Source organism: Epinephelus moara, chromosome 17 (genome assembly GCF_006386435.1).
Source record: "Epinephelus moara isolate mb chromosome 17, YSFRI_EMoa_1.0, whole genome shotgun sequence".
Classification (NCBI taxonomy): domain Eukaryota; kingdom Metazoa; phylum Chordata; class Actinopteri; order Perciformes; family Serranidae; genus Epinephelus; species Epinephelus moara.
The window spans coordinates 4,179,868-4,190,571 of record NC_065522.1 but is presented as its reverse complement, the minus strand read 5'-3'; the positions used below and the strand labels follow the sequence as shown (position 1 = coordinate 4,190,571).

General features: G+C 40.4%; 1 protein-coding gene across 2 annotated transcripts in view; it reads right to left on the bottom strand.

Annotated features, from left to right (window-relative positions):
- Positions 1-10,215, bottom strand: part of ache (acetylcholinesterase) — a 48,666-nt gene extending 38,451 nt beyond the window's left edge. For both annotated transcript variants that reach the window (XM_050066943.1, XM_050066942.1), the window contains exon 1: positions 9,981-10,215. The gene's annotated coding sequence lies outside the window, so the exon portion shown is untranslated. The remainder of the gene's footprint in view (positions 1-9,980) is intronic.
- Between the last annotated feature and the right edge of the window lie 489 nt (positions 10,216-10,704).

Here is a 10,704-nt window from a genome sequence, read left to right as displayed (position 1 = left end):
TAAAACCCACTCCACGCCTTCTCTCCTCCCTCTTTCCGACTTGCGCCGGTAGGAGGGACGGAGGTGGGAAAGAGGAGTAGCTGTGCCAGGGCGCACGGTGTGCCAAACTTACAAAATCCGCCGGGCCACACCCAGTTGGCGAAGCGCAGGTGCGCTGCGCCCCCGCTGCGCCCGGTCTGCGAAACTAGAGCCCATTATGTCTAATAGTATTTTCCAGCAGCTGATGTACAGTAAGTCATGTCACACACACGCACGCACGCACGCACGCACGCACGCACGCACGCAACACACACACACACACACACACAGTTTTTGAGACATCACATTATAAAAAAATGAATCAGACAAGGTCACAGTGACCTTGACCTTCGACCTATGACCACCAAATTCATAAATACATCANCACACACACACACACACACACACACACACACACAGTTTTTGAGACATCACATTATAAAAAAATGAATCAGACAAGGTCACAGTGACCTTGACCTTCGACCTATGACCACCAAATTCATAAATACATCAATGAGTACAAGTGAACGTTTGTGTCACATCTGAAGAAATTCCCTGGAGGCGTTCTTTAGATATTAAGTTCATAAGGATGTGACGGACAGACGGATGGAAACACGAAAATTGATCCCTCCTGCCACAGCTATTGCCAGCGCCAGTCATTAAAAAAAAGGTAGAAAATGAAAAGCACACGTGAGCAGATATGGATCAGTGACAGTGGCAAATTTTCATACTTAAAGGTACCACTGGTACGGTTATTTCCATTTTATTTTTGTTATTTCCCATTAATTCCCACAATTTCCTATTAACTTCCATGGAAAGTCTCAACCTTGAATATTCCCTGAATTTTGCAACCCTATAATGTACCCTGTACAAGTGAGCACTGGGCCCTGTGCCAGACAGACTGGCAGCAGGGGAATCACTGGAATTTTCCATTTTGCAGTTTAGCCATCTAATGTTTCACACAACATCGTGATTACAGGACGTAAACACTGACACACACACACACACAAACACACACACACATGCAGTGATAGGAAGATACTGAGTAGGGCTTAGAATGGGATAGACCTGAGCCAACATCAGGGCTGTCTGAAACCTCACTCATTCCCTGTTCTATCTACTTCTATTTTGGCTTTCTGAGAGCACTATCCCGCCTTTACCCTGTGAGCTGTGAGGAACACTGTGAGAGACTGTCACCTTCAAACCTGAAATGAACCGCAACTGTATGTCCATAAATGGTCCTGGACCCTATTTTCATGGAGTTCCAGAGGATTAATCCCACCCTACTGAATGTCAACTGACAGAGGGGGCAACATTTTCAGGGTCCTTTACAATACCCTCATGTTTCCACATGATCTGTTACATTAGAATTTTGGCATATCCAGCGTATCCTCATGAGACCCAGTGGTAACTGATGCCCTGAAATGATGTGACATCACGGCAGGTTGATATGCAACCATCTTCTCTCCAGACTGAGACACACAGTTCCATCCATGCTGGTCTTCTGTGTTGTCATAGTGTGATATAGTCTACCATTACTTGATGTATGCTGAATGCTAACATATTAACAGCTATGCAACTCCATAATATGTCTTGGCTGCATGTTTGTCAGCTTGTTTTACAGTTGTTCTATCCTCCTGTGGCAACAGTTAATTGACGCTGCTTTAATTTAATTTGATTTGATTTCAGTTCAACTCAATAAACCTTTATTTATCCCAAAGGAAAGTCTTGTGCCAGAGAATGTTTCAATGACAGTAACACAAAATATTTGTCAAAATATTCAAAATATACAAGATATAAAGTGTTTAAGGAGCAAGAGCAAAAACAAGTGCCTAATAGAGTAACAATTAGAAGTAAGGTAAGTACAGGAGTTACTAAAACTGAACTAAAATGGTGTAAATATGGTGGCAATAGCTTTAACTTAGGTCAAATTAACTAAAATTTGGGTTTTCACAGTAAAGGCCTGGTCATCCTAGCCTTTAAAATAGCAAAATTTTGCGGCAATTAGGGTGTTTAATATCTCATTCATGAAAATCCCGGTATAATTCTTAATATCATATGAAAAATTCATATCAGGATACTTGTGATAAATTGCAGATACTAAACAGTACAGTGTAAAACATTACAATAAAGTAATTAAGCATAACTTCATCTGCTGTCCGTAAAAGGTGTCAGCTGAAGCTATAGCTTGTAACGCCTACCCTTTTAACAGCACATCATATTTAGCAATCAACAACAAAACAAACCAAAACAAGCAAACAAGGAAAAATAGCAACAACAACAAAAAAAGAAAAACAACATACAAAAGGCAAAAAATAAACTTTTGTTTAAACCTACTTAAAGTTCTACATGTTTTCAGTTCCTCACAACAACTGTTCCATAAACTCACTCCTTTAAATGAAATACAATCTAGTTTGGCATTGGCTTTCACCAATAATGATTTTTTTTAACATAAAAATACTTTGCAAAGTATGTTAACTTTCTCTCTTTAGAAACAACTTTTGGATACTTATCGCCCAACCCTGGCGGCAATTTCACCTCACTCCGACGGAATCACGGTTATTAGTGGTTCCGTTCTCAGGGACCCAAGGAAATCCTAATATTTTGTGTCAAGTTCAACTTTGGTGAACTTTGACTTGTGGCTTGTGAATAAGAAGAAGCTAACTTTCCTAGTAGTTATTATTTTGGAGTAAAAACTGCTCCACTAAAGAGTAATGGTTTGCAGACAGGTATGAGGTCAGGATCGATAGTATAAATACGTCTTTTTGATAAACTGTGTGAAGTTGCTGTCCAATTAGCAACCAAGCTGAGCTAAATAGCTAATGGTAACTTGGTAGCTGACCATTAGCAGGGAGGGCTTTATTCCCCCTATTCAATAACTTTTCATTGAATGAAAGTGAATACAATGGTGCACAAAATTCCAGGGGAAAGTAAACATGACAGTAGAGAGACAATGAGGAGAAACTTTGGGAGCTATTGGGAATGACAGTGCAGCTCACCAACTCAGCAATTCACCAACTGACCCTGTAGCACCTTCTGGTGTGGCCGGGCCTTAAGCACAGCTTTGCCTTGGCTCCCCTCTGGAATACCTCTGTTTTAATAACCTTTGATTAATCCAGGAGGCTCCTTAGCAAGATCAATGATAGCCAAGCTAACTACTTTCATTATTGATAAGGCAATATAAAAGTCCAGCCACTTACCAATATACACACACATCAGTCAGATACGAACAGTGCACAAACATTAAGCCCTTTAGTTTGAGGGTGGTAGCAGTGAGGGGTATGTGTGTGAATCCAGATTTACTCATTCACAGTAATTTGCTTCTTAAGTGACTTATTTAACCAATTCCATTTCAAATATAACAAAAGCCCGAGCACACTGGTTCCTACTGAAGATGTAAATCACAAATACATTGTTGCATTTATTTATTTAAGCTAAATCATTTTCTAAAACGTGGACACTGTAGCTTTTAGCAAACCCTAGGAAATCGTGGATTTGTTGGGGACTATTTCCAGCAGCGGATTAATCCACATTTGGGGCTGTAGTGAGTATTTAGGGCAGCAGGACGGAGTGTGTAGGATTGGAGAAGCTGCGGGGGTTGGGGGTTGCTACTGTTTTGTTTTTTCATTTAAAATGTGTAAAATCTTTGTCACCCCCCCCCCCCCCCCCCCACACACACACACACACACACACAGTGTGGACTGTAACTAACTGTTAGCATCACATGGCTAACATTACCCAGAAAGAATTGCGCCTACAATGCCTATGCTTTAAAGCTATTTACATGACTAATAGCTTATTATCAATTCACTACTAATAATTTTAAATTTGTAATATTATTTTTATTATTAATAACTCTAAAGCTAGAGAAAGCAAAAGATTTTTTTCTTTTCAAGTTCACTTATAATATTCCTATGATATAATGTCATAAGCATCGGTGTAATATTACAGGGATTATTTTAGTTTTACAGCAGAAAAATACTTTAGCCATTTATTGCAGTTCAAACAAGAAATATCCCACTTTTAACTGCAGATACTGCCTTTTTCATAGGTTATAACTAGACTGATATAGCACCGTGGATGACGATCTCAATCATTACTCTTAGTGGCATCTGAAGTGGTTTTACATCATCACAGACAGTGCTGTCTGACAGCAGAAATCTAACACCCATGTATGATTTAAAGGCCATCTGGCTCCAGATGATGGCAGAATGTTAATGTGGAGAATCAGCCCATACAGCCACAGTAAACATAGTCTTTTCTCTGCCCACTCAAACATGAAACTGTTCACTGTTTTCTGTCATGACACTTAACCCACCCACAGGCTGTGCAGGTTACAAGTCAAGCTGCACATCCAACACAGCCCCTGCAGCAGCAGAGTGTAGTGTGAAAACTATAAAATGCTATTGCCAAGTTTACTATTTTCTCATGTTTTGTGTCTAAGTGACTCAGGCTATTCTCACAGATTTTTCTTATGTTTTCCAACAAAAAGCAATGCACCTAATGTCGTACATATCCCACTTATTTTAAAAGGCTGTGCTTTATAAATAATAACAACAGCATTACATGGAAATAATAATCATTTATCGTCCCTGTTATATGGTGGCTGATCTCGTCCTCTGCTTGGAGGGTAAAGAGCTCCCAGGCCGCATTGTTTTCCCAATTTGCAGCATTTTCAGAAGGTGTTCTCCTTCTTTGCCTTAGTTAACTTAACTAGTAATATTAACTGTTACTAGCTACTTTTGAAATCTCCTGCAGTGGGTCGAATGCATAACATGTCGTTCAAACGTTCAGTCTGTTCTCACAAATTTTTCGTATGTTTTCCTCCGAAAAGCAATGCACCCAAATTCATGCATATCCCACGTATTTGAAAGGCTATAATTACGTGACCGATATGTGAACAAGGAAGCAGAAAGGTTGGGGTGGTGGATGGGTCACAAAAGACCGAACTTTCACCCGGGACTTTCCCCTGAGGTTGTGTGTTCAGATCCGTGTGCACTGATTTGAGGATACGTCCTCATCATGTTTCTTTTCCTAAACCGAACCTCCGTAACTTAACATTAATTATGTAACTGTTTGTTAAGGACATAACATCATTCATGGGGTACAAATTTGTAGACTATCATACAAACTATTGTCCATGCATTTTTCGTAGGATATTGTACGAACCGTTCTATGAGAATACGTTGAGTGACTACTGAGAACGGCAATATTTTACACTGGTCCAGTATTGGCTGAATACACTTCAGCCAGCAGCGGCAAAACAGACTGCAATGTAACCACTCAGGCATGTTTGAACAATTTTTGCCCACTAAAAGTGCTTGTTTTTGCCATTGACAGGCTCAGATTATTATTTTAAGTGTCTGACAACATTATGGAAAGGATCCCTACAGAGATAAAACTTTTTGTTAAAGGGCATGATCCTTTTTATTTGACCAAACAGCCCCAAAAATGCCATCGGCAATCACACCAGACTCCGTTTAAATAAAAAGTGAGTTAAGTGCATATAGAATTAGGGGTTTATTTTGTTTCTGTTGACTTTTAATGAAGTGTGTTTTATGATGATAAAAAACTGTTTTTTAAATGGAGTCTATTGGAATTGGTAATGCCGATTTCAATGCTGTATCTGGTTAAACAAAAAGGATCTTACTCTTTGACAAAAAGGTCTCTCTCTGTGGGGATCCTTCCCATAATGTTGTCAGACACTTTGAGTAAAAATCAAGCCTGTCAGTGGCAAAAACAAACACTTTTAGAGAACGTAAATTGACGGTGCTCGCTTGTTTGTGGGCATTACATTGCAGCCTTTTTTGTCTCACTTGATACTGGACCAATTTCTTAAAAAAATATTGTTCTGCAGGGTCACTGAAACAGGGTAAAATAGTGTGTGCCTCCACTGGTCCATACTTTTAGATCCATTCCAAAGCAGACCCACCAATGGGAAACCTGCCCAATGTGCATGAATACATTAAATCAAAAGACAAAATGTGGTAGATCTGAACATACCAAGAAAGAGAGAGAATAGTAACACTGGTGGCAGCTTGATGCTCCACCAATAAAAGCAGCCATGGTGGAAAATAGCAGCAATACAGCCATTTTTTCTTCACTTCACAGTTCACACTCTCCGTCTGCCTCAAACACCCCCGTGATGAGAATGGCACACCCTTCTAAAATTTGACATCAGATATTCGACATACACATGATGCAGAAACCTGCAACAAGACAACAGGATGCTAGCAGACCTGATTAGACTGTCAAATCAGCAAAAATAAGGACCCACATTGAGTCTTGTTAGGACTTTACCTTTTCTAAAGTTACATTACTAAGCCTTAAGTAAGTCCTTAGGTACAAAATTCACACAGCCCTTCCAAATCCAGTGCTGAAAGACTGCCTGAGGACAAAGAGAGTATTTTGAAGTGCAAGGACTGTAACTTTAGAAGATATTTACTTGACTTGACTTAAGGCCTTTTCACACCAGGGACAACACGAAAAAATGAAACAAAAATATGGAATATTCATTGCCGATTTTATTTTTGCATTCTAACCTTTCACACCAAGGCCAACACAAATATTCCAATTCCTTGCCTTACACCGCAAATTACATGGTCACACAATTGTTAATTTGTGGGTTTTTTTCACGATAATAAAGCCATTTACCTTTATTTTATTTGTCAAAGAAGACGCTATTTTGTGAGATAAATATTCATATTGTGTGAAGGAATGAAGAGAACTATGACACTGACGTCCAGGAAAATCTATTGATCTGTAAGCAGAGGTCATTATTTTATTGGCTGGTTTTCTTTACTGCAAAATAGGCAGAAAACGAAAAAGCTGCTGAAAAAGACTGCACTGCAAAATCGAAAAGTTTTGAATGCAGCGTGGATCAGCTTGTAGAAATACATGGGCTTGAATTTATATTGATATGTTCTGGGGATCGTGTCCCCCATCAGTTACATTTGTCCCTTTTACACTGCCTCTTCAAGGTGGGAATTTTATGCCTTTTTGCCGTCTTGCCGTTCTGTATGAAAGGTACAAACGTGGAATTAGGGGACAGAGTTGTCTCACCTTTAAGCCTTCACTGGAGGTAGTAACAGCACCGAAACCATGTGTGTACAAACGGGACAGCCGGCAGGACAGGATCATGGGCAGCATGAGTGTGAAGTTTCAATGTATTCTCATAGAACAGTTCATATGATATCCTACAAATTTGCGCCACATGAAAAACGTTAGGCTACATCCTTAACGTACAGTAACATAATTAGCTTAAGTTACAGAGGTTGTGTTTAAGCAATAAAAGTTACTGTGGTTAGGTTTAGGAAAAGAAACATGGTGAGAGCATACCTTAAAATGGCTTAATGCTCACTCACAGTTCACACGGATTTGGACACGTGACTCCGAGGGGAAAGTCTGGTTTTTGTGACCCATCCACCCCCCAAAACTGCCTTCTTACAAGCACTTGGGGCTGCTTCCTTGTGTTTTGTCAGCATATTGGTCACGTGCCTGCAGCCTTCAAAATATGTGGAAAATACAAAAATGTCTGCAAATTGGGGAAACAATGGGGTCCAGGGGCTCCTTACCCTCTGAGCAGAGAATGAGATCAGCCGCCACATAACAGGAATGATAAATGATTGTTAGTGCTATGTAATGCCATTATTTTTGTTTACAAAAAGTGCTGCCGATGCTGTTGTGTTACATGTCACGCCCACCTGTGCAAAAATGTAAAGGTGGTATAAAGAAGGGACTTCGTAACAGCCCTGTAGCACGACCTCTGCGTAAGAAGGGCTTCCGAAAGCACATAAAGAAGGGATCTTTTATTGTCCAGTATGAACAAGTGTAATGATCACAGCCAGCAAATCCTTTTTCACAGGGGCACCAGACTATTGTTTTAAGACAGACTTAAAATTTGTGAGCTTATCCTTTAATAGGAACTGCATTTCAGTGAGCTCCATTGTGTCACTGGGTGACATGTTCCTTCATGTTCATGAACACACACACTGTTGTTTATTTGGCCTCAATCCCACACACGCTATCTTGCCTAGTTATCACTAAAGCACCAAATGTGGATTGATCTACTGCTGAAAACAGTCCCCATGAAATGCACTTTTTCCTCCTGTTTGAGTAATGTTTGCTAAAAACTAGAGTGGCCATCTGCTTTAGAAAATTCCTGAGACTTCTTAAAGATTTGCATCTTCAGTAAGAACCAATGGGTTTGTAGCTGATTGTCACAGACAGGGTAGGGAAATCTGAAAATATTGAGAGACCGACTAACATATTGTGGGATTTGGTCTTTATATGGGATTTGTTGACAATAAGAGAAAATATAGAATCACACCAGCCTTATCCTTTAATCATCTAAGATTGTCAAACAAGCAAAGCAGCGTAACACAAAACCACAGAATGAAATTACTCCCCAGAGATCAAAAATGCAGAGTCAGAATTCACTTACACATATTATCCCTCCTGCAGAAATTGCATACAAACACAACTTTTAATAAATGAGTAAAACCTGTGGCATTGATTACACTTTGGCAGTCACTCCACTGAGAATGCAGATAAAGAATGTGCACCGCCAGCTGCCAAGACTGCATTAACTGTTATGACTTACAGAAGCAATAAATTCAGGACACAGTGAGCTGTGGCAGCAGAGAGGGAGGAGAGGAGGACCGCTTTGTTTTAACCACACAAACAGAAACATATCATCAAGTAGCTTCTCTCCAGTGTCTTCATCCACTTCAGCCAACAACCAGCATCACTGAGAGCACTATTATGCAATATGCAACACAGGTGGAGATCTGATCTGACAGAGCTGTTGAACTTGAGAGAAAACCACCTCTGTTATAATTGTTGTCACGACATACAGTATCCTACTACAGGCAGACCACATTCAAATGCCTCTGCCAGTAAATAATAATGATATCAAGCAACAATATTTCCACTGGTTCAAATAACATGCAATTACAGTCATACAATTTAATTTAAAAATTGTTATAAATGTTGAGGTATGTGACCCATTTAGAAATGCACAACAGAAGAAGAATGTATTGGGAAGGCTACAGTATTGTAAACAGCTGTGGTTTAAGCATGTTACCATCAACAGCATGATGGTTTTTACAAAATGGTTTGATCTGAGCCCTCTGCAAACCAAAACGAATGCATAGGCTATATAATAGGCTACTGTGTGTGCATGTGTGGGTGTGAGAGAGAGACATAGAGAGACAAAGTGAACGTGTGTAAGGAAAGAAGACACTAACATCACACAGCAGCCAGCCACACGCGTCTCGCCATTGAGGCGCGTCACACATCGATTTCCCCGAACAGTCTCCTCCAGCTATAACACATATCCCGCCGTGTTCAATCACACACCTCAGAGGAAACAGTGTGTCGCACAATTTAATTATTTCATCAGTTTAATTTCCCTTTGTCGGAAAAACATATAAACATGCGTAACTGAATGCAATTTTCGAAGACGTTTACCTGCTATTCTTTCAAGCTCGTGGGCAGCATAGAGAGCAGCGTCAGTCAAATTACAATACAATTTAACTATTAACGTTACTAGGCTACTTGTTTTTTAGATGCTGTATGTGTGCCGAAAAGACACACCACTCCTGCCGATTCAGAGTTGATATCAAGCTGTGTTCGACAAGCTTTGTAGATTTGCTAATAAATGAGGGAATAATAAATTACCAGAATTTTAAATGGAGCTTGGCGTGTTGGAGAACCGCACGTCCACACAGTCTGATCTGGTATTGGTTCTGTAGAGCCGGGATAAATGGCTAGTAACCATGGCTACCATTGATGTAGCAAAGATTAAAGGGCATCACATCAGTCATGCACGAGCTAAATATTGTTCGAACTGCACGAGCTCCGTGGGCGTGCAGCTCTCGCGGTGTACAGAATGGATGAAAGCACATACAAACCGACTGCTGATATCCAATAAAGGGTCGGCACCAGTGTTTCTGCCTTACCTGGCTACTCCCGCGGAACGAACCCGAGCCGACGACTTGCTCTCTTTATTTCTTCCTTTTCCCGTTCTGCTCGGACAGCAACCAGCGATACCGGACTGTGGTTCGTGGCCGTATGAAAATGTTCCCTGGAGGAGAAGTGTCTCCGGCCGGCTGTCAAAGACGAAATGTCGGTAGTGCCTCCTCCCAGCAGCAGCGCGTTTACTGAACATTCGCTCGGCCGGACCGTAAAGCAGTGACGGTAGGGGGAGACTGCTGCTAATAAATACTGCTAGTAAACATAGTAGGGACACTTCCTCTCGCGAGAACACCTATGTTTTAGTTCTCCTGTCAAACAGTGCGGAAATGCCTATGGTGCCAAATTTCCAGGGGCTTGACAACCAGTGCCTCCACTGTAATCCACTAATTGGGGGAAAAAAGGAGAAGAGAAAAACATTGCAAGCATATTTTCTTTGTAGAGGACTGTAAAGAATGAATCTGAATCCCCAATGTAGTTGTTAATTAATATCAAAGCCTTAATTACGAGGCCTACTGGCATCAAATATCAAACAAAGCATTGTATGGTTCTATTGTTAATAGTGATTCCAACAGATCAAGAAAGAGTGAGGGAAATAAAGTCAGCCAAGGCACAATGAACTTATAAACAACACACTGACTGTCTGGTACAATGGCCAGGCCACTGTCGATTCAGATATTTCTCTTTTAAAAAAAAGAATTTTGTTTGTTT